Raw genomic sequence first — 20,669 nt, 5'->3', positions numbered from 1 at the left:
AATACAATAAACATAACTGACTCCTGGGGAACAAGGATTAAGAAGGATTGTGGTAATTTAAGAAATATTTCCTTCTGATTCTTAGGCTATGGATTTGTTTGGTTTTCAGTGGTATAAGGAAGAGTAATCCTGTGTATGTGACAAAGGTCATCAGCAGCCACTTAAAGACCTCCGTTCTCTATTATTGAAATTATTTACTCTTGGGTTTGGCCTTGGCAAGTAGCTAGAATTTCTCTGTCTGCACCCTTTCCCAGAAGGGCCTGGCTACAGCCTAAATGCATAGTAGCTGCTTTAGGAATGTGGAAACTTCGTGATATCATCACCGTGGAATGGTTTGTCCTAGCACTTGTATCCCAATTAGTTAAGGACCAATCATAGCCTGTCGAAGGTGATGAATGTTAGGGTGTCGTTTTGTCTGTTTTTATTTTTAGCTTTGGAACCCGTTTGATTTTAGGAATGCTATCGATTTTAATATGATTGTGCAAAGAGAACAAAAGAAATGTAATCGTATCTTGAACAAGATCTTTGATCACTTAATTGATGAATTAAAAACTCTCAAAAGGCCATGCACCGGGCAGAATGCTTCAGATTTACCGGTAATTTTAGAAGCACTTTGTTATTAGTTCCTTATTTCCAGCCTTCCTGCAAAAGGTATTTCAAAATGTATATTAAAGTCAAAGCCAAGCTGCCTCTCTTCTCCATCGGTCACAGAGCTCTGGGGAACTTTTCTAGGAAGCCGATGTCAGGATATTTGGAAAGGTTAATTCATCTCTAGGTGATAGGAACCAGGTTCTGTCCATTTGAAGGGAAAGAATGGAATGGGGGAGGGGGACAAAAATGAGACACTAGGAAGAAAATAAAGGCTACATAACTAGAGAACATAACCATGAAATGTGTAAGGCCTGTGGGCCTTCGCTTAAAAGAAATCAGGCTGAAGGCAGTTAAGAATTTAAATGGTAATATAAAAGGTCTCTGCACTGATTAGATGTTTTCAAGTGATTAATGCTCTCTGCCGTCCACTGCATCATTGTTGGTAAGTAGGGAGATGGTAATAATTTTAACAGGTTGGTTTGATTTTGTGTGTTGCTTATCTAACAAAGCAGAGATGACACGTTGATTTCACAGCAGCCTCTTCCAGCTCTAGCTTGTTTATATACCTGAGTTGTAGAACATCTTTTGAACTTAGCCCTGCACTCAGAAAACAAGCTGAATCTGTTGTGTCCAGAAAAACCCCTAGATACTTGGGACTCCTGGTGCCTTTGTGCTTTGTAGCATGAAGGTTGAAGGGGAAACAAACTGATAGGCTATCATGCATATTGGAGGCAGGGCACTAGAAATACAAATCTTCATTGTGCATATTCTGATGGCCAACATGTTGAAATATTTTTCACTTGGGGACGGAAGTTTAAATTGGGGCATCGTCAACTGATTTTAGGAAGGCAATACAAAAAGCTCTGAATTGGGAGCCAGAGGCTTGCTGCATTCTGTACTGATGCTTTATGAGTCCATAATCAAAATCTCTCTTTAATTTGTGATATACTGAGTATATATATATGCTCACATTTACCAATGGCAGAGACACAGAGCTTATTAGAACATTTCCTTGTGGAGGTTTGTGAAGTAGCCTATTTTGATATTGAAAAGGAGAGAAGAATTAGGTGAACATGGCATGCCCAGACCTCTCTGGAAGGGTTAGGCCTCACCTGGAAATTTGAGTTTAATTTTGGGACCACATTTTAAGAGGTATATTACACATTAGAATATGTTCAGGATGGTGAGAGGACTTGAAACTGGGTCTTCTTTCATTCATTCATTGACGTTTTTGTGCTTATCATCTAGCCAGCACTGAACAAGCCACTGGAAGTACAACGGTAAAAGACAAATATGGAACCTACCCTCATGAAGCTTATAGTCTAAAGGGGAAAATAGAATAAACAAACACACGCGCACACACATACTAGCTTGCTAACTAATTAACAACTCATTAAGGAGCTGCGATAAATAGGGAGAGTTGAATTAGTCCTAATTTAGAAAGATTGTCAGAGTATCTCTGAGGAAATAATACTTAAACTGAGGACAGAAGGATGGGGAGGAATGGGGTAAAGGACATTCTGGAAGAGAGGAACGGTCCTGAGATGGGAAGAAATGTGACATGTGCTAGGAACTGAAAGCAGGCTGCTGTCAATCCAATGCAGTGAATGAGGGGAGCAAGAAGAGTGAGGTAGCATCAGAGAGAGGAAGGCTTGGGTCAGATCACCCATGGTCTTCAGGGCCATGGGTAGGCGGTTGGAAGTTTTACTGAGTGTCAGAGGAAACCACAGATGTTTCAAGCAAGGGAATAATATGATTTACTTGACATTTTAGAAAGACTATTCTTGGTTGAAAGAGGGGTGAGGATGGAAGGAGGAAGGGGGCAATTAGGAGACTGCATTAGCTCTATCTAGAAATGATCATGGCAGCTGAATTGAAGAAATGTGTATTGAAAAGGAAATTGAAAAGGAAAATTAGCAGCTCTTGTGTTGGACTGGAGGTTAGAGTGTGGGATGGTAAGGAATCAAACATGACTCTCAGGTGACTGCCATTTGATAAGATAGGGAAGAGCAGGGAAGAATAGGTCTGAGGGGAAGAATAGGGGAAATCAAGATGCATGACTGGAGAAACTGGAGATGTTTCATCTGAGGAAGTAAAAACTCTGGGAAAGGAGAAACATTTCACAATCATTTTTAAATCAGTATTTTTTCACCATTTGGGGAGTCAGTAAGTATGGAGTCACAGTAAAATCTGATGACAGCTAAGGACCCTTTCTACAAAAAATGGATAATACATTGAATACAATTTTAACAGCTCCATGGATCACCCAAAGCTGACCCATCAATTGTTCATGGGCGTCAGCTTAAAATATGTGAAGGACTGCCTGTGGAAAAGGAATTGGCCTAGTATTATCGTTTTTCATTAGACAGTCTGGATTCAAGTCTCCTAAATTAGCTGAGTTTCAGATTTCCAGTTGGTTAGATGGGATTTATAATGCCTGTTTTACCAATTTATATAGCTGTTCTAAGATTTAAATGAGATGATGCTTTCTTAATTAATATGACTTTCTAATACTTTAAACAAATGAGCCCACAGTGAGGTAGATATGGCTTGGATGAAGTAGTTTTCTTTGTCCGGAGTGAATTACTTCATGAGATAGTGGTTCATGAAATGGTTCAAGCAGGATCTGAATGACTTCTTGCCCATAATCATATGGGGAGTGTTGGACTAGATGATCTCTGAAACCCTACCCCATTGATGGTCTTCACCAAAGCCTAACTACATGCAAATTTGTAAGGTTAGATGGGAAAGTAATGCGTGCTAGATAGTGCTAAGTAAAGCACTTAATAAATTATTAAGTTATGGTGGCAGACAATGCTGGATGGTTGGCCTAGTCCATATCCTCAGACCTCTTTCCTATAGTCACCTTCAGCCAGGGATGGCCAAATGACAAACATTCTACCTAATGAACAAGCGAAGTTCCTAGGAGAGCTAATCTCCTAGAAACCTCCTATGGTAGACCTAACTGGTAAGCAAGTTTGAAACTTTTTTCCGTTTATTTTTACCTTCTTTTGTCCGGAAATTTGGAAGTGATGTCAAGGAATGAGTCAGTCATCTTGTGACCATGAAAAAACAGCCATGAGGCAAAGGTTAAGGGAATCGTAGAAATGTTTTCATTTCTCTTGGCTATATACCTAAGAGTGGAATTGCTGAGTCATTTCGTAACTGTTATAACCTTATGAGGAACTGCAAAACTGTTTTCCACAGTGGCTGTACCATTTTACATCTATACTAGCAACGTATGAGGGTCCCAATTTTTCCACGTGTTCTCCAACACATACTGTGTTTTTGATTATATCTGTTCTAGTGGATGTGAAATGGTCTCTAATTATGGTTTTGATTTGCATTCCCCTTATAACTAATGATAGTGAATATTACGTGCTTATTGGTCATTTGTATATCTTCATTAGAGAAATGTCTATTCAGATCTTTTGCACATTTTTAAATTAGGTTATTTGTCTTTTCATTTTTGAGTTGTAAGAGTTCTTTGTATATACTAGATACAAGTCTTTGTCAGATATTTAATTTGAAAATATTTTCTTCCATTATGTAAGTTGTCTTAACTTCTTGATGGTATCTTTTGCAGCTCAAAAGTTATAAATTTATTTTGATGTTATTTAGTTTGCCTATTTGTTTCTTTGGTCACTTGTGCTTTTGGTGTTGTATCTAAGAAAATTTAGCCTAATCCAGCATCATAAAGATTGACTCCTATGTTTTCTTCTAAGAGTTTTATAGTTGTAGCTCTTACATATAGGTCTATGATCCATTTTGAATTAATTTTTTTATGTGTGGTGTGAGGTAGAAAGCCAACTTCATTCTTTTTTATGTGGCTATCCAATTGTCCCAGCACTGTTTTTTGTAAAGAACCTTATCCCTATAAAATTGTCTTGGCACTCTTGTCAGAAATCAGTGGCCATAAATGTCAGGGTTTATTTTTGGACTCTCAACTCTGTTCCATTGATCTACACTGTCTTTATTACTATAGCGTTGTAGTAAGTTTTGAAATCAGGAAGCGGGAGTCCCTAACTATTTTCTTTTTCAAGACTGTTTTTGTCTATTCTGGATCCCTTCCTTTTCCATAGAAATTTTAGGATCATTTGTCAATTTCTACAAAAAGCTAACTGGGATTTTGATAGGGACTGTGTGTAATCTGTAGATCACTATGGTAGGTATTGCCATATTTATCTTTCTGATCCATGAACATGGAATATCTTTCCATTTATTTATATTTTCTTTAATTTCTTTCAGCAGTGTTTTATAGTTTTCCATCTACAGCTTTTCATTTCTTCTGTTAAATTTATTCCTAAGTATTTTGTTCTTTTTGATGCTATTATAAATAGAATTATTTTCTTAATTTCATTTTGCAATATTTATTTCAAGTGTATGGAAATACAATTAATTTTCTGATATTGATCTTGTATCCTGAAATCTTGCTGAACCTTTTATTAGTGCTAATTTATTTTTTTTATTTGTTGCCTTTGGATTTTATATGTAAAAGATCTTGTCATCTTCCTTTTCAATCTTCATACCTTTTATTTCTTTTTTTTCTTGCCAAGTATCCCTGGCTAGACCCTCTATTATAATGTTGAATAGAAATGGTGAGAGCAGATGTCCTTGTCTTGTTCCTGATCTTGGGGGGGAAAGCGTTTAGTCTTTCACCATTGAGTACAATGTTAACTGTGGTTTTATAGTAGATGTCCTTTATCACGTTGAATAAACTCCCTCTAATTCTAGTTTATTGAGTGTTTTTATCATGAAAGGGTGTTGGATTTGGTCCAGTGTTTTTTTCTGCTTATAGTGTGTATTTTTTTGATCCTTTATTCTGATAATATGGTGTATTACATTAATTGAATTTTGGATTTGAAATCATTCTTTTGTTTTTGGGGTAAATTCCACTTGGTCATGGTGTGTATTCCCTTTTTATATATTACTGGATTTGGTTTGCTAGTATTTTGTTGAGAATTTTTGTATCTATATTGGTAATGAATATTGGTCTGTAGTTTCTTGGTTTTTTTCCCCCTCTTTTTAGATCTTTGTCTGGTTTTGGCATCTGGGTAATACTGACCTCGTAGAATTAGTTGGTATGTATTCCCTCCTCTTCTATTTTTTGGGAAGAGTTTGTGAAAGATTGGTATTAATTCTTTCTTGAATATTTGATGCAGTTCACTAGTGAAATCTGGGCCTGGACTTTTCTTTGGGAGAAGTTTTAAAATTACTGATTGCCCTCTTTACTTTTAAAGTTTTTGCAGATTTTCTACTACTTCTTGGGTATATTTTCATAATTTATATCTCTCTAGGAATCTGTTTGATCTGAGTCATCTAATTTGTTAACATATAGCTGTTCATAATATTACCTTAAATTATTAAAAAAAATATTTTTGTAAGGTTGGTAGCAGTCTTATGTCATTCCTGATGTTGGTAATTTGTGCCTTCTCTCTCTCTCTCTCTTTTTTTTCCCTTGGCCAGTCTTGCTAAGTGTTTGTTAATTTTGTTGATCTTTTCATATAAAAAGACTTTAGTTTGGTGATTTTCTTAAGTTTTTATTTTCTATTTTATTTCTTTTTGGTCTATTGTTCATTATTTTCTTCTTTTTTCTAGGTTTGAGTTTAGTTCATTCTACTTTTTCTAGTTTTTTAAAGTGGAAATTTAGGTTACTGATTAGAGATCTTTCTTCTTTTATAATATAGGTTTTTACAGCTATAAATTTCCTCCTGAGTATTGCTTTAGATGTATCCCATAAAATTTGGTATGTTGTGTTTCTGTTTTCATTCGTCTCAAAGTAGTTTCTAACTCACCTTGTGATTTCTTCTTTGACCCATTGGTTACTTAGGCATATGCTGTTTAATTTTCACATAGTTGTGAATTTCTTAAATTTCTTTGTGTTATTGATTTCTAATTTAATTCTATAGTGATCAGATAAGATGCTTTGTATAATTGTAGTCCTTTAAAATTTATTGTGGTTTGTTTTATGGCCTAGCATATGGTCTGTTTTAAAGAATGTTCCATGTGTATTTGAGAAGAATGTGTATTCTGCTGCTGTTGGGTGGAATGTTCTATAGATGATTGTTACATGTATTTGATTTATAGTATTGTTTAAATTTCTATTTCTTTATTGATCTTCTATCAGTAATTAAAAGTGGGGTATTGAAGACTCCCACAATTGTTGTTCAATTGTCTGTTTTTCCCTCAATTCTGTAAAATTAAAGTCTTTGCTTCATGTATGTTGTGGCTCTGTTGTTAAGTGCACATCTTTTTGTAATCATTACATATTCCTGATAGAGTGATCTTTTCAATCATTATGAAATATCCCTCTTTATCACCAATAACATAGTTTTTGTTTTAAAGTCAATGTTGTCTGATATTAATATAGCCATTCCAGGTTTTTTTTTTATTGTTGCTTGTATGATATATCTTTTTCTATCATTTTACTTTCAACAAGTTGGATCCTTGAATGTAGCATGTATCTCCTGCAGACAGTGTATAGTTATTGTTTTTTTAAAATCCAGTCTGGTAGCCTTTGCCTCTTGATCAGGTTGTTTAATCCATTCATATTTAGTGATATTATTTTTGATATGGTTGAAATTACATCTGCCACTTTGCCTTTTGTTTTCTATGTTCATCATGCACTTTTGGTTTCTCTATTCCTCCTTAATTGTGTTCTTTTGTATTAGATACTTTCTAGTGTAACAGTTTAATTCCATTAGAGACTTTTAATTTCTATTTGGCTAATTTTGTTAGTGGTTGCTCTAAGGTTTATAAGTCTAAATTTTAAGTTATCAGAATCTACTTCAGATTTATACTGACTTTGTTTCAGTGAAGCCTAAAAAACTTAATTAGTGCATTGCCACTTCTTTTTGTGCTATTATTATTAAACATATCAGGTATAATACATTATTATAATTATTACTTTATTTAATCTTATACTTTTAAAGAAGCTGAGAGAAGAAAGTAGAACAAGTATATATCAATATGTATGGAGTGTGTTATATTAATGTTCTTATTTACTCTTTCTGGTTCTCTTCATTTCTTACTGTGGGTTTGAATTCCATCTGATGTCATTTCCTTACTCAGATAGAACTTTACTCCTGCTTGCCTCCTTGGTGCTCTTGTCAAATATATTATATTTTTATGTTATAGGCTCAACAATATAATTACATATATTTGTTTTATGAAATTGATGTTAAAATCAGTTAAGAGCAGAAAGATACAATTATACTGTCATTTGTAATCACCTACATAATTACCTGTATTGACACTTGTTTTTTGTGTGGATTTGAATTACTGTCTGGTGTCACTTTCAGCCTGCAGAACTTCCTTTAGTATTTCTTGTAAGGTATGTCTACTATGGCAAATGATCTCGATTTTTGTTCACCTGGGCATATCTTTTTCACTTTCATTTCTGAAATAGTATAGTTTTGCTGGATATAAGATTCTTGATTGACAGTGTTTTACTGTCAGCACTTTGAATATGTCATCCTATTGCCTTCTGGCCTCCACTGTTTGTAATGAGAAGTCTGCTCTTAATCATATTGGCGTTCCCTTGTACATGTTGGATTGTTTTTCTCTTATCACTTTCAAGACTTTTTTCTTTTTCTTTGGATTTTATCTTTGTGATTATTCATGTGCCTGGGTGTGGATCTTCTAAGTTTATCCTACTTGAACTTGGCTGAGCTTCTTTGTATGTAGATTAATGTGTTTCATCAAATTTTGGAAGTTTTCAGCTACTCTTTTAGTATTTTTTCTTCTGTTGTTTTCCTTCTCGCCTCTCCTGGTAGTCCCATTACATGTATGTCAGCACCCATAACAGTGTCCCACACTTCTCTTCATTTCATTTTTATTTATTATTTTTCCCTCTGCTCTTCAAATTGCCTAATATCTATTAGTCTCTGTTGAGCCCCTCTAGTGAATATTTCATTTTGGTTACTGTGCTTTCAACTCCAGAATTTCTATTTGGTTCTTTGTAATAGTATCTTTTTATTGATACCCTCCATTTTATGAGTCATTGTCATCTTAGCTTCTCCTAATTCTTAGTAACATATTCACAGTTTCCTAACTTTTAGTTTTTGAAGGTACTCATAATGGCTGCTTTGAGGTCTTTGTCTGCATAGTCTATATCACCTGGGTCTATTTAAAGCAACTTTTATTGCTTGATATTTTCCCTGTGCGTGGGTCACACCTTTCTGTTTCTTTGCGTGTCTTGTAATTTTCAGGAAGCGTTTAAATAATTTAGCAACTTTGGATGCTGATTCCCTCTCCCAGGGTTATTTTGTTGTTGTTTGCTCATTTTGTTTTGTATTTGTTTACTGGCTTGGTTGAAATAATTCTTGAAAGTCTCTTTCTCTTGAAGTGTGTATCCTGTAATGACCTTGCTAAGATTCCCCTCCTCCCCCTTTTTTCTTTCAGCCTGGCTACTTAGGGTTGCCTCTGGGTTAGAGTAGATTATTGTTCATTCACTGTTTGATCAGAAGCCCCTTGTCCTTGTGAGGCTGCCACCATAGTTGATGGGTTTGTGTGGACTTTGAGGAATGCTTTCAAGTGTGCTTGCATTTGGCTCTGATTATTTCTGAGTTGGAGCAGCATAGTGGATGCATTCAACTCTCCCCAGAGTTGATAGCAATCCTAACAGACCTCTTCTTGGATGTTTCTTTTCTTTTTTTTTAACATCTTTATTGGAGTATAGTTGCTTTACAATGGTGTGTTAGTTTCTGCTGCATAACAAAGTGAATCAGCTATATATATACATATATCCCCATATCTCCTCCCTCTTGCATCTCCTTCCCACCCTCCCTGTCCCACCCCTCTAGGTGGTCACAAAGCACCGAGCTGATCTCTCTGTGCTCTGTAGCTGCTTCCCACTAGCTATCTATTTTACATTTGGTATTGTATATATGTCCATGCCACTCTCTCACTTCGTCCCAGCTTACCCTTCCCCCTCCCCATGTCCTCAAGTCCATTCCCTATGTCAGTGTCTTTACTCCTGTCCTGCCACTAGGTTCTTCAGAACCTTTTTTTTGGGGGGGGGGGATTCCATATACATGTGTTAGCATAAAGTATTTGTTTTTCTCTTTCTGACTAACTTCACACTGTATGACAGACTCTAGGACCAGCCACTTCACTACAAATAACTCAATTTCATTTCTTTTTATGGCTGAGTAATATTCCATTGTATATATGTGCCACATCTTTATCCATTCATCTGTTGATAGACACTTAGATAGCTTCTGTGTCCTGGCTATTGTAAAGAGACCTGCAATGAACATTGTGGTACATGACTCATTTTGAATTATGGTTTTCTTAGGGTATATGCCCAATAGTGGGATTGCTGGGTCTTACGGTAGTTCTATTTTTCATTTTTTAAGGAACCTCCATACTGTTCTCCATAGTGGCTGTATCAATTTATATTCCCACCAACAGTGCAATCCTTTTCTCCACACCCTCTCCAGCATTCATTGTTTGTAGATATTTTGATGATGGCCATTCTGACTGGTGTGAGGTGATACCTCATTGTAGTTTTGATTTGCATTTCTCTAGTGATTAGTGATGTTGAGCATCCTTTCATATGTTTGTTGGCAATCTGTATATCTTCTTAGGAGAAATGTCTATTTAGATCTTCTGCCCATTTTTGGATTGGGTTATTTGTTTTTTGATACTGAGCTGCATGAGCTGTTTGTATGTTTTGGAGATTAATCCTTTGTCAGTTGCTTCGTTTGCAAATATTTTCTCCCATTCTGAGCATTGTATATTCGTCTTGTTTATGGTTTCCTTTGCTGTTCAAAAGCTTTAAAGTTTCATTAGGTCCCATTTGTTTATTTTTGTTTCCATTACTCTAGGAGGTGGGTCAAAAAGGATCTTGCTGTGATTTATGTCATACAGTGTTATGCCTGTTTTCCTCTAAGAGTTTGATAGTGTTTGGCCTTACATTTAGGTCTTTAATCCATTTTGAGTTTATTTTTGTGTATGATGTTAGGGAGTGTTCTAATTTCATTCTTTTACATGTAGCTGTCCAGTTTTCCTAGCAGCACTTATTGATGAAGCTGTCTTTTCTCCATTACATATTCTTGCCTCCTTTATCAAGGTGACCATATGTGTGTGGGTTTACCTCTAGGCTTTCTATCCTGTTCTGTTTTTGTGCCAGTACCATACTGCCTTGATTACTGTAGCTTTATAGTGTAGTCTCAAGTCAGGGAGCCTGATTCCTCCAGCTCCATTTTTCTTCCTCAAGATTGCTTTGGCTATTCAGGGTCTTTTGTATTTCCATACAAATTGTGAAGTTTTTTGTTCTAGTTCTGTGAAAAATGACATTGGTAGTTCGATAGGGATTGAATTGAATATGTAGATTGCTTTGGGTAGTATAGTCATTTTCACAATGTTGATTCTTCCAATCCAAGAACACGGTATGTCTCTCCATCTGTCTGTGTCATCTTTAATTCCTCTCATTAGTGTCTTATAGTTTTCTGCATACAGGTCTTTTGTCTCCTTAGATAGGGTTATTCCTAGATATTTTATTCTTTTTGTAGCCATGGTAAATGGGAACATTTGCTTAATTTCTCTTTCATATTTTTCATCATTAGTGTGTAGGAATGCAGGAGATTTCTGTGCATTAATTTTATATCCTGCTACTTTACCAAATTCATTGATTAGCTCTAGTAGTTTGCTGGTAGCATCTTTGGGATTCTCTATGTATAGTATCATGTCATCTGCGAACAGTGACAGTTTTACTTCTTTTCCGATTTGGATTCCTTTTATTTCTTTTTCTTCTCTGATTGCTGTGGCTAAAACTTCCAAAACTATGTTGAATAATAGTGGTGAGAGTGGACAACCTTGTCTTGTTCCTGATCTTAGTGGAAATGGTTTCAGTTTTTCACCATTGAGGATGATGTTGGCTGTGGGTTTGTCATATATGGCCTTTGTTATATTGAGGTAAGTTCCCTCTATGCCTACTTTCTGGAGGGTTTTTAATCATAAATTGGTGTTGAATTTTGTCAAAAGCTTTTCTGCATCTATTGAGATAATCATATGTTTTTTTCCTTCAATTTGAAAATATGGTTTATCCCATTGATTGATTTGCATATATTGAAGAATCCTTGCATTCCTGGGATAAACCCCACTTGGTCATGGTGTATGATCCTTTTAATGTGCTGTTGGATTCTGTTTGCTAGTATTTTGTTGAGGATTTTTGCATCTATGTTCATTAGTGATATTGGCCGGCAGTTTTCTTTCTTTGTGACATCTTTGTCTGGTTTTTGTATCAGGGTGATGGTGGCCTCATAGAATGAGTTCGGGAGTGTTCCTCGCTCTGCTATATTTTGGAAGAGTTTGAGAAGGATAGGTATTAGCTCTTCTCTAAATATTTGCTAGAATTCGCCTGTGAAGCCCTCTGGTCCTGGGCTTTTGTTTGTTGGAAGATTTTTAATCACAGTCTCAATTTCAGTGCTTGTGATTGGTCTGTTTATATTTTCTATTTCTTCCTGGTTCAGTCTCGGGAGGTTGTGCTTTTCTAAGAATTTGTCCATTTCTTCCATGTTGTCCATTTTATTGGCATATAGTAATCTCTCATGATCCTTTGTATTTCTGCTCTGTCAGTTGTTACTTCTCCTTTTTTATTTCTAATTCTATTTATTTGAGTCTTCTCCCTTTTGTTCTTGATGAGTCTGGCTAATCAATCAATTTTGTTTATCTTCTCAAAGAACCAGCTTTTAGGTTTATTGATATTTGCTATTTTTTCTTTCATTTGTTTTTCATTTATTTCTGATGTGATCTTTATAATTTCTTTCCTTCTGCTAACTTTGGAGTTTTTTTGTTCTTCTTTCTCTAATTTCTTTAGATGTAAGGTTAGGTTGTTTATTTGAGGTGTTTCTTGTTTCTTGAGGTAGGATTGTATTGCTATAAACTTCCCTCTTAGATCTGCTTTTGCTGCATTGCATAGGTTTTGGGTTGTTGTGTTTTCATTGTCATTTTTTTCTAGGTATTTTTTTATTTCCTCTTTGATTTATTTAGTGATCTCTTGGTTATTTAGTAGTGTATTGTTTAGCCTCCATGTGTTTGTATTTTGTACAGATTTTTTTCCTGTAATTGATATGTAGTTTCATAGCATTGTGGTTGGAAAAGATACTTGGTAAGATCTCAGTTTCCTTAAATTTACCAAGGCTTGGTTTGTGACCCAAGATATGATCCCTCCTGGAGAATGCTCCGTGAGCACTTGGGAAGAAAATATATTCTGTTTTTTTTGGATGGAAGGTTCTATAAATATCAGTTAAATCCATCTTGTTTAATGTATCATATAAAGCGTGTGTGTCCTTATTTATTTTCATTTTGGATGATCTGTCCATTGGTGAAAATGGGGTGTTAAAGTCCCCTACTATGATTGTGTTACTGTCGATTTCCCCTTTATGGCTGTTAACATTTGCGTTATGTATTGAGGTGTTCCTGTGTTGGGTACATAAATATTTACAATTGATATATCTTCTTCTTGGATTGATCCCTTGATCATTATGTAGTGTCCTTCTTTGTCTCTTTTAATAGTCTTTATTTTAAAGTCTTATTTTGTCTGATATGAGAATTGCTACTCCAGCTTTCTTTTGATTTCCATTTGCATGGAATATCTTTTTCCATCCCCTCACTTTCAGTCTGTATGTGTCCCTAGGTCTGAAGTGGGTCTCTTGTAGATAGCATATACACAGGTCTTGTTTTTGTATCCATTCAGCCAGTCTATGTCTTTTGGTTGGAACATTTAATCAATTTACATTTTAGGTAGTTATCGATATGTGTGTTCCTATTACCATTTTGTTAATTGTTTTGGGTTTCTTATTGTAGGTCTTTTCCTTCTCTTGTGTTTCCTGCCTGGAGAAGTTCCTTCAGGATTTGTTGTAAAGCTGGTTTTGTGGTGCTTAGTCCTCTTAGCTTTTGCTTGTCTTTAAAGGTTTTAATTTCTCTGTCGAATCTGAATAAGAGCTTTGCTGGGTAGAGTATTCTTGGTTGTAGGTTCTTCCCTTTCATCACTTTAAATATGTCTTGCCACTCCCTTCTGGCTTGCAGAGCTTCTGCTGAAAGATCAGCTGTTAACCTTATGGGGATTCCCTTGTATGTTATTTGTTGCTTTTCCCTTGCTGCTTTTAATATTTTTTCTTTGTATTTAATTTTTTATAGTTTGATTAATATGTGTCTTGGCATGTTTCTCCTTGGATTTATCCTGTATGGGACTCTTTGTGCTTCCTGGACTTGATTGACTATTTCCTTTCCCATATTAGGGAAGTTTTCAACTATAATGTCTTCAAATATTTTCTCAGTCCGTTTTTTTCCTCTTCTTCTTCTGGGACCCCTATAGTTCGAATGTTGGTTTATTTAGTGTTGTCCCAGAGGTCTCTGAGACTGTCCTCAATTCTTTTCATTCTTTTATCTTTATTCTGCTCTCTGGTAGTTATTTCCACTATTTTATATTCCAGGTCACTCATCCATTCTTCTACCTCAGTTTTTCTGCTATTGATTCCTTCTAGAGAATTTTTAATTTCATTTATTCTTTTGTTCATCATTGTTTGCTGTAGTTCTTCCCCTTGTTAAACGTTTCTTGTATTTTCTCCATTCTATTTCCAAGGTTTTGGATCATCTTTACTATCATTACTCTGAATTTTTTTTCAGGTAGACTGCCTATTTCCTCATCATTTGTTTGGTCTCGTGTGTTTTTACCTTGCTCCTTCATCTGCTGTGTATTTATCTGTCTTCTCATTTTGCTTAACTTATTGTGTTTCGGGTCTCCTTTTCTCAGGCTGCAGGTTCATAGTTCCCATTGTTTTTGCTGTCTGCCTCCAGTGGTGAGGTAGCTTCAGTGCCTTGTGTAGGCTTTCTGGTGGAGGGGACTGGTGCCTGTGTTCTGGTGGATGAGGCTGGATCTTGTCTTTCTGGTGAGCAGGACTGTGTCCGGTGGTGTGTTTTGGGGTGTTTGTGAACTTAGTATGAGTTTAGATAGCCTCTCTGCTAATGGGTGGGGTTGTTTTCCCATCTTGCTAGTTGTTTGGCATAGGGTGTCCAGCAGTGTAGCTTGCTGGTCATTGAGTGGAGCTGGGTCTTAGAGTTGAGTTGGAGATCTCTGAGAGAGCTTTCACTGTTTGATATTACATTGGGCCAGGAGGTCTTTGGTGGACCAATGTCCTGAACTTGGCTCTCCCACCTCAGAGGCTCAGGCCTGACACCAGCCGGAGCACCAAGACCTTGTCAGCCACACAGCTCCAAACACAAGGGAGAAAAAAAAGAAATAAATTAAAAAAATAATATAAAGTTATTAAATTTAAAAATTTATTAAAAATAAAAAAGCAATAAAAAAAGAAAGAAAGAAAGAAGCGAGCAACCAAACCAAAAACCAAATCCACCAATAACAAGTGCTAAAAACTATAGTAAAAAAAAAAACCCGAAAACAGACAGACAGAAGCCTAGGACAAATGGTAAAAGCAAAGCTATACATACAAAATCACATGGAGAAGCATACATTTACACGCTCACAAAAGGAGAAAAAGGAAAAAAAAATATATATATATATTTAAAAAAAGAGCAACCAAATCAATAAAGAAATCTACCAGTGGTAATAGGTCTAAATACTAAACTTAGATAAACATAAAACCAGAAACAAATTAGATGCAGAAAGCAAACCCCAAGTCTACAGTTGCTCCCAAAGTCCACCACCTCAATTTTGGGATGATTTGTTGTCTATTCAGGTATTCCATAGATGCAGGGTACATCAGATTGATTGTGGAGATTTAATCTGCTGCTCCTGAGGCTGCCTGGAGAGATTTCCATTTTTCTTCTTTGTTTGCATAGCTCCTGGGGTTCAGCTTTGGATTTGGCCCAGCCTCTGCTTGTAGGTTGCCTGAGGGCGTCTGTTCCCCACCCAGACAGGATGGGGTAAAGTAGCAGCTGATTAGGGGGCTCTGGCTCACTCAAGCCATGGGGAGGGAGGGGTACGGAATGCGGGGCAAGCCTGCTGCAGCAGAGGCTGGCGTGAGGTTGCAACAGCCTGAGGCACGACGTGTGTTCTCCCAGGGAAGTTGTCCCTGGATCACTGGACCTTTGCAGTTGCAGGCTGCACAGGCTCCCGGTGGGGGAGGTGTGGATAGTGACCTGTGCTTGCACACAGGCTTCTTGGTGGCTGCAGTAGCAGCCTTAGCATCTCATGCCCGTTTCTGGTGTCTGTGCGGATAGCCATGTTTCGCACCCATCTCTGGAGCTCGTTTAGATGGTGCTCTGAATCCCTTCTCTTCGCGCACCCCGAAACAATGGTCTCTTGCCTCTTAGGCAGGTCCAGACTTTTTCCCAGACTCCCTCCCGGCTAGCCGTGGTGCACTAGCCCCCTTCAGGCTGTGTTCATGCAGCCAATCCCAGTCCTCTCCCCCCACTCGCCTCACCGAGTGAGCAGACAAGCCTCTCAGGCTGGTGAGTGCTGGTCGGCCCTGATCCTCTGTGCGGGAACCTCTCTGCTCTGCCCTCTGCACCCGTTGCTGCGCTCTCCTCGCCCACTACCCCCCGCCCACTCCCTGTCTCTGCCAGTGAAGGGGCTTCCCAGTGTGTGGAAGCTTTTCCTCCTTCACAGCTCCCTCCCAGAGGTGCAGGTCCCATCCCTATTCTTTTGTCTGTTTTTTCTTTTTTTCTTTTGCCCTACCCAGGTACGTGGGGAAGTACCTTCTGGGAAGTCTGAGGTCTTCTGCCAGCGTTCAGTAGGTTTTCTGTAGGAGCTGTTCCACATGTAGATGTGTTTTTGATGTATTTGTGGGGAGGAAGGTGATCTCCACGTCTTACTCGTCCACCATCTTGAAGCTATCTTCTTGGATGTTTTTTTCCTTAGTTCTGTGTATTAAACTTTTAGCTGCTCTGACAGTTTGCTTGAATCATGGAGTTACTGGCTTCTTATGCTTCTTCATCAAGATCTCAATTATTTTCAACAAGGTCCTTAGCCTGGCCAAGTACCCAGTGTCTGAGGTCTTCTGCCAGAAGGGGTAACTTTATCTTGGTAGATTTTCTATATCTCAGCCAGAATCTTTTGTTTGCATTTCTTCCACCTTGGGCAAAATTCTTGCCTTGAGGTGAATCCTATACAATCCATTTCACATAAAACCCAGCAAATTCCTTCAATTTCAGTGCCTTGATTCTGCTACCCTGTTTACTTGATTCCACTCTTTCATCTTTTATGCCTGCTTTGGTTCCTGCTCATTGCCTTGAATTCCCAGACGTCTGTCTTGCTATGTCCTACAGTCTTTCTGGGGCCTGGCATTGTAATTAATTCTTTATTTGTGTCTGTTTCAAATCCTATGTCATTTCAAATTTTCTGAGGATTTTTAAGGTCTCACTGTCAAAGTGAACTCTCAAAATTTTCTTGGCACCTCAGTCCAATTTCTATCCTTTTTCTGCCCCACTTTGCTTATTGTTGGTCACTATCCCTCTTTCCTCATTCCATATCACTAGAGTAGCATGAGTGCAATGTATGGCAGAATTTTGGTGACGGTTTGAAGGTCAAAGAGGGTTATTACATTGCACAGTGAGAAGTACGTGAAATTATATAGTAACACTCACTCTTTTAAAATATTCCTTGGTTACCTGAGGACTTCTCACTGGCTGTTTTTCTTCTTAAACCCTGGCCATATGGCTGGCTTGATGCCACTCTCCATCCTTTTTGATTCTGTTGTCCATATTTTCTTCTTCTCTCCAATCTAGGGTTCCCACCTATCTCTTCTCCTGCCCACTTCACCACCCCCCAGTTTTTGAGTGTTGATCTTTTTAAAAAAAAATTGTGGTAAACATACATAAGATTTATCATTTTTAACCATTTGAAGAGTATAACTCAATGGCAGTAAGTATAGTCTCAGTGTTATACAATAATTACATAATCCATTTCTAGAACCTTTCATGATCCAAAACAGAAACTCTGTACTCATTAAAAAAAAAAAAATTTCCATTCCCCTCCCAGTCCTGGTAGCCTATATTATACTTTCTGTTTTTATAAATTTACCTATCTCATATAAGTGGAATCATACAATATTGTTCCTTTGTTTCTGGCTTATTCCATAGCATAATGGCTTATTCCATAGCATAATGTCTTCAAGGTTCATCTATATTATAGCGTGTATCAGAATTTCCTTTCTTTTTAGGACTGAATAATATTTCCATTGTATGTATATACCACATTTTGTTTATCTGTTCATCTCTTGATGGACACTTGGGTTGTTTTCACCTTTTGGCTATTGTGAACAATGCTTCTGTGAACATTGGCATGTATGTACTTGTTTGACTCCTTGTTTTCAGTTCATTTGGATATATACCTAGAAGTGGAATTGCTGGGTCATATGGTAATTCTATGTTTAGCTTTTTGAGGAACTTCCAAACTGTTTTCCACAGCAACTGCACCATTTTATAATCTCATCAGCAATACACAGTATTCTAATTCATTTACTTGTTTTTCCCATTCATTTGATAATAGCCATCCTAATAGGTGTGAAATGTTCTGTCCACTTTTAATACTGCTTCCTTTACCGCTGCCAGTGGGTGAAGGAAGATTCCTTTTATTATGTAGAGCAGATAAACAGGAAGAAGCTGAGAGAACAGGAAGAAGCTATCATAAATTAGTCTACTTTTTAATTGTGAAATATTTCTAATATACAGCATTGTTTAAGGGATCATAAACTCCTCTATTTAAGAATCAGATTATCAGATCTTATCGTTTCACCATATTGTATCTTTTATAGTTTTCTTTGCCCTGAGTTGCATGTTCTCCCTCATCAGTGGTTACCTGTCTATAAACTAAATAAGATGATTAGAATATTTATTCTCCACCAGGTCCAGAGCAAGTGCTTATTGTCTTCAAATTTCTTTTTTTTTAAGTTCTCTTAAATTTCTGTTCTATCAGCTTTGTGTCCAAAGGTATTTTGCATGTTCAGAATGAAATTTTCTTTACACTTAGGCAGTCCCATTTGTGAATGAGTCTTTTCACATTTCCTAAGTTGCTCTCTAAAATATCATTATTATGGTCTTCTCATAGGTAACCTCAGGAGCTCCAGTTTTCATGTGAGGAAACTGAGATTTGGAGAAGGAGAGGAAACAGGTAAGTCAGCTGGTGAAAAAGGTTAGCATGAAAAAGGAGGCATGAGAATAGGACAGTCTTTTTTTTTTTTTTTTTGAGAAGTTATGCTCACTTTTCTTACACTAACACTTGAATTCCAGGAAATCTTGTGGCCCTCATCTTTAGCGTTTAAAGTTTAAAAGAATCCTGTGAGATTGTATCTCTTTACATGACTGAGAAACTTGCAGTATTTTGTAAGTACTTGAAACCACAAGAAAATCAGACTAGCAGAGAATGAGGAGGCAAAAACAAACGTAGAGGAAGACTGCAGACAACAGGGTTCATGGATCTTTGGCAAAGGTTTAGACTAAAATGTTTGAAGGAAATACAATGCTTGGATTTAAAGATTACTCCAAGGTTCCAGAAAGAATAGAAAGACGTAAGATGATAATGGTGATTAAAGAAATAAAAGTATACATTGGACTTTTTTTCAGCTAAGGAAATTAACAATACTTTATATTTATTTGGGGTTTTGTAGTTTATACATATTTTGTATTCATTATCTCATTTGATTATCACAGTTGCCCTGAAAAATGCCTTTTCTGAGTCCCATTTTGTAGATTTAAAAAAAAGGGGCATTAATTTTCATTGATCACTTGCTTTGCCCTGGCCAATTTACAAAAATTTATCTCATTTAGTCATCACAGCCATCATGTAAATAGACATTATTGCTGTTTTACAGATTAGAAGATTGGTGTCACAGGTGCTAAGTGACCAGCCCGGGGTTTACAGAAAAAATCAGGGCTCAAATGGAATTCTCTTTCTACCATCAGTGTTAACTTCTAAGAAGCTTAATCTGAAACTATAAATCTGTGCTGTTCATTATGGTATCCCATCAGCCACATGTGGCTCTGTAAATTTAAATTAATTAAAGTTAAATAACATTAAAAATTATTTCCTCAGTCATTCTAGCCACATTTCAGATACTCACTAGCCACATGTGGCTAGTAGGTACCATGTGCAGTGCAGCTATGGAACATTTCCATCATTGAAGAAGTTCTGTTGAATAGGGCTGCTAGAGAGGCTGTACCAAATGTCTAATACCTTTGTTAGATGCACATATGCCAAAGAATGAAAAAAAGGTGGAGTCGAGAAAATGAGGGAGCAGAACAGATAGCAATACCAGTGAATCCATTACTTGTTTTATTTATGTGGGGTGTGGGGTGAAGCAAATTATTATTGAGTGTGTATACAGCAGGCAAGAATAAAAGAGAAAAAAATCCCTTCATCTCAGTATAAGGAAAGTGGCAGAGGTGGAGAGGAGGATGTCTTGGTAAATGTGGTAGTTAGTGAATAAGTATTTGAGTGTCCGTAGGATGCTTAGTTCTTTACTAGGTGCTTGAGGGTACGTATTAAAAATAGACATGGTCTAGTGCACAGTTTGTGGATCCTATGATTTTTCAGAACTCCCAGAAAAGCTGACAAAGAATTGCCTCGTGCACTGCACAAGAACCATACAGATAAAAACCATTCATACCGTCAACACAGTCATACAGAATATTGGCTATTATTTTCTTCCTCAACAAATGTGGAAGATAGATTGCCTCAGGCAAAATAGTATTTTACACATGGTTTCCCAAAAGCCCTGTGCATATTTAGAGCTCTTCTCAAAATGTTTGCATTTGTTCTTCCAAAAAGAAATTTGCATGACATTTTAGAATTGCATTCTGTCCAGAAAGCAAATCCTGGCTTTTCATATTTAAATTCAAAGCTTTCTGATGTAAAATCTGCCAGGAAAATGTATGTTCCAAATTAGGTTCTTCTTAGAGCACAGCAGATTTTTTTTGACCATTAAAATAATTTTGGGGAAAAATTCCTAACATCATGCTATCCATCTTTCTTGGTTGAGAAAACCATTGATGGTGACTCAAGGATCCGACTAGCCTTCTATATACAAAAAATTGAGGCTGGATTCATTTTGATGGGGCTGTCCAGAGACACAGTCACGTGATGTTATTGGATAGACACTTGATGTCACAGT

General features: G+C 36.9%; 1 protein-coding gene across 8 annotated transcripts in view; it reads left to right on the top strand.

The window, feature by feature from the left end:
• ZFHX3 (zinc finger homeobox 3) overlaps positions 1-20,669 on the top strand; it is a gene marked incomplete at its 3' end in the record, with an annotated part of 1,354,624 nt that overhangs the window by 253,276 nt on the left and 1,080,679 nt on the right. For all 8 annotated transcript variants that reach the window (XR_013825252.1, XM_079907054.1, XM_079907056.1 and 5 more), the window contains exon 3: positions 18,608-18,670. The remainder of the gene's footprint in view (positions 1-18,607; positions 18,671-20,669) is intronic.

The sequence above is a fragment of the Stenella coeruleoalba genome, assembly GCF_951394435.1.
Source record: "Stenella coeruleoalba genome assembly, chromosome: 20".
In the NCBI taxonomy this organism is placed as follows: Eukaryota; Metazoa; Chordata; class Mammalia; order Artiodactyla; family Delphinidae; genus Stenella; species Stenella coeruleoalba.
This window is presented reverse-complemented; position numbering and strand designations above follow the sequence as displayed.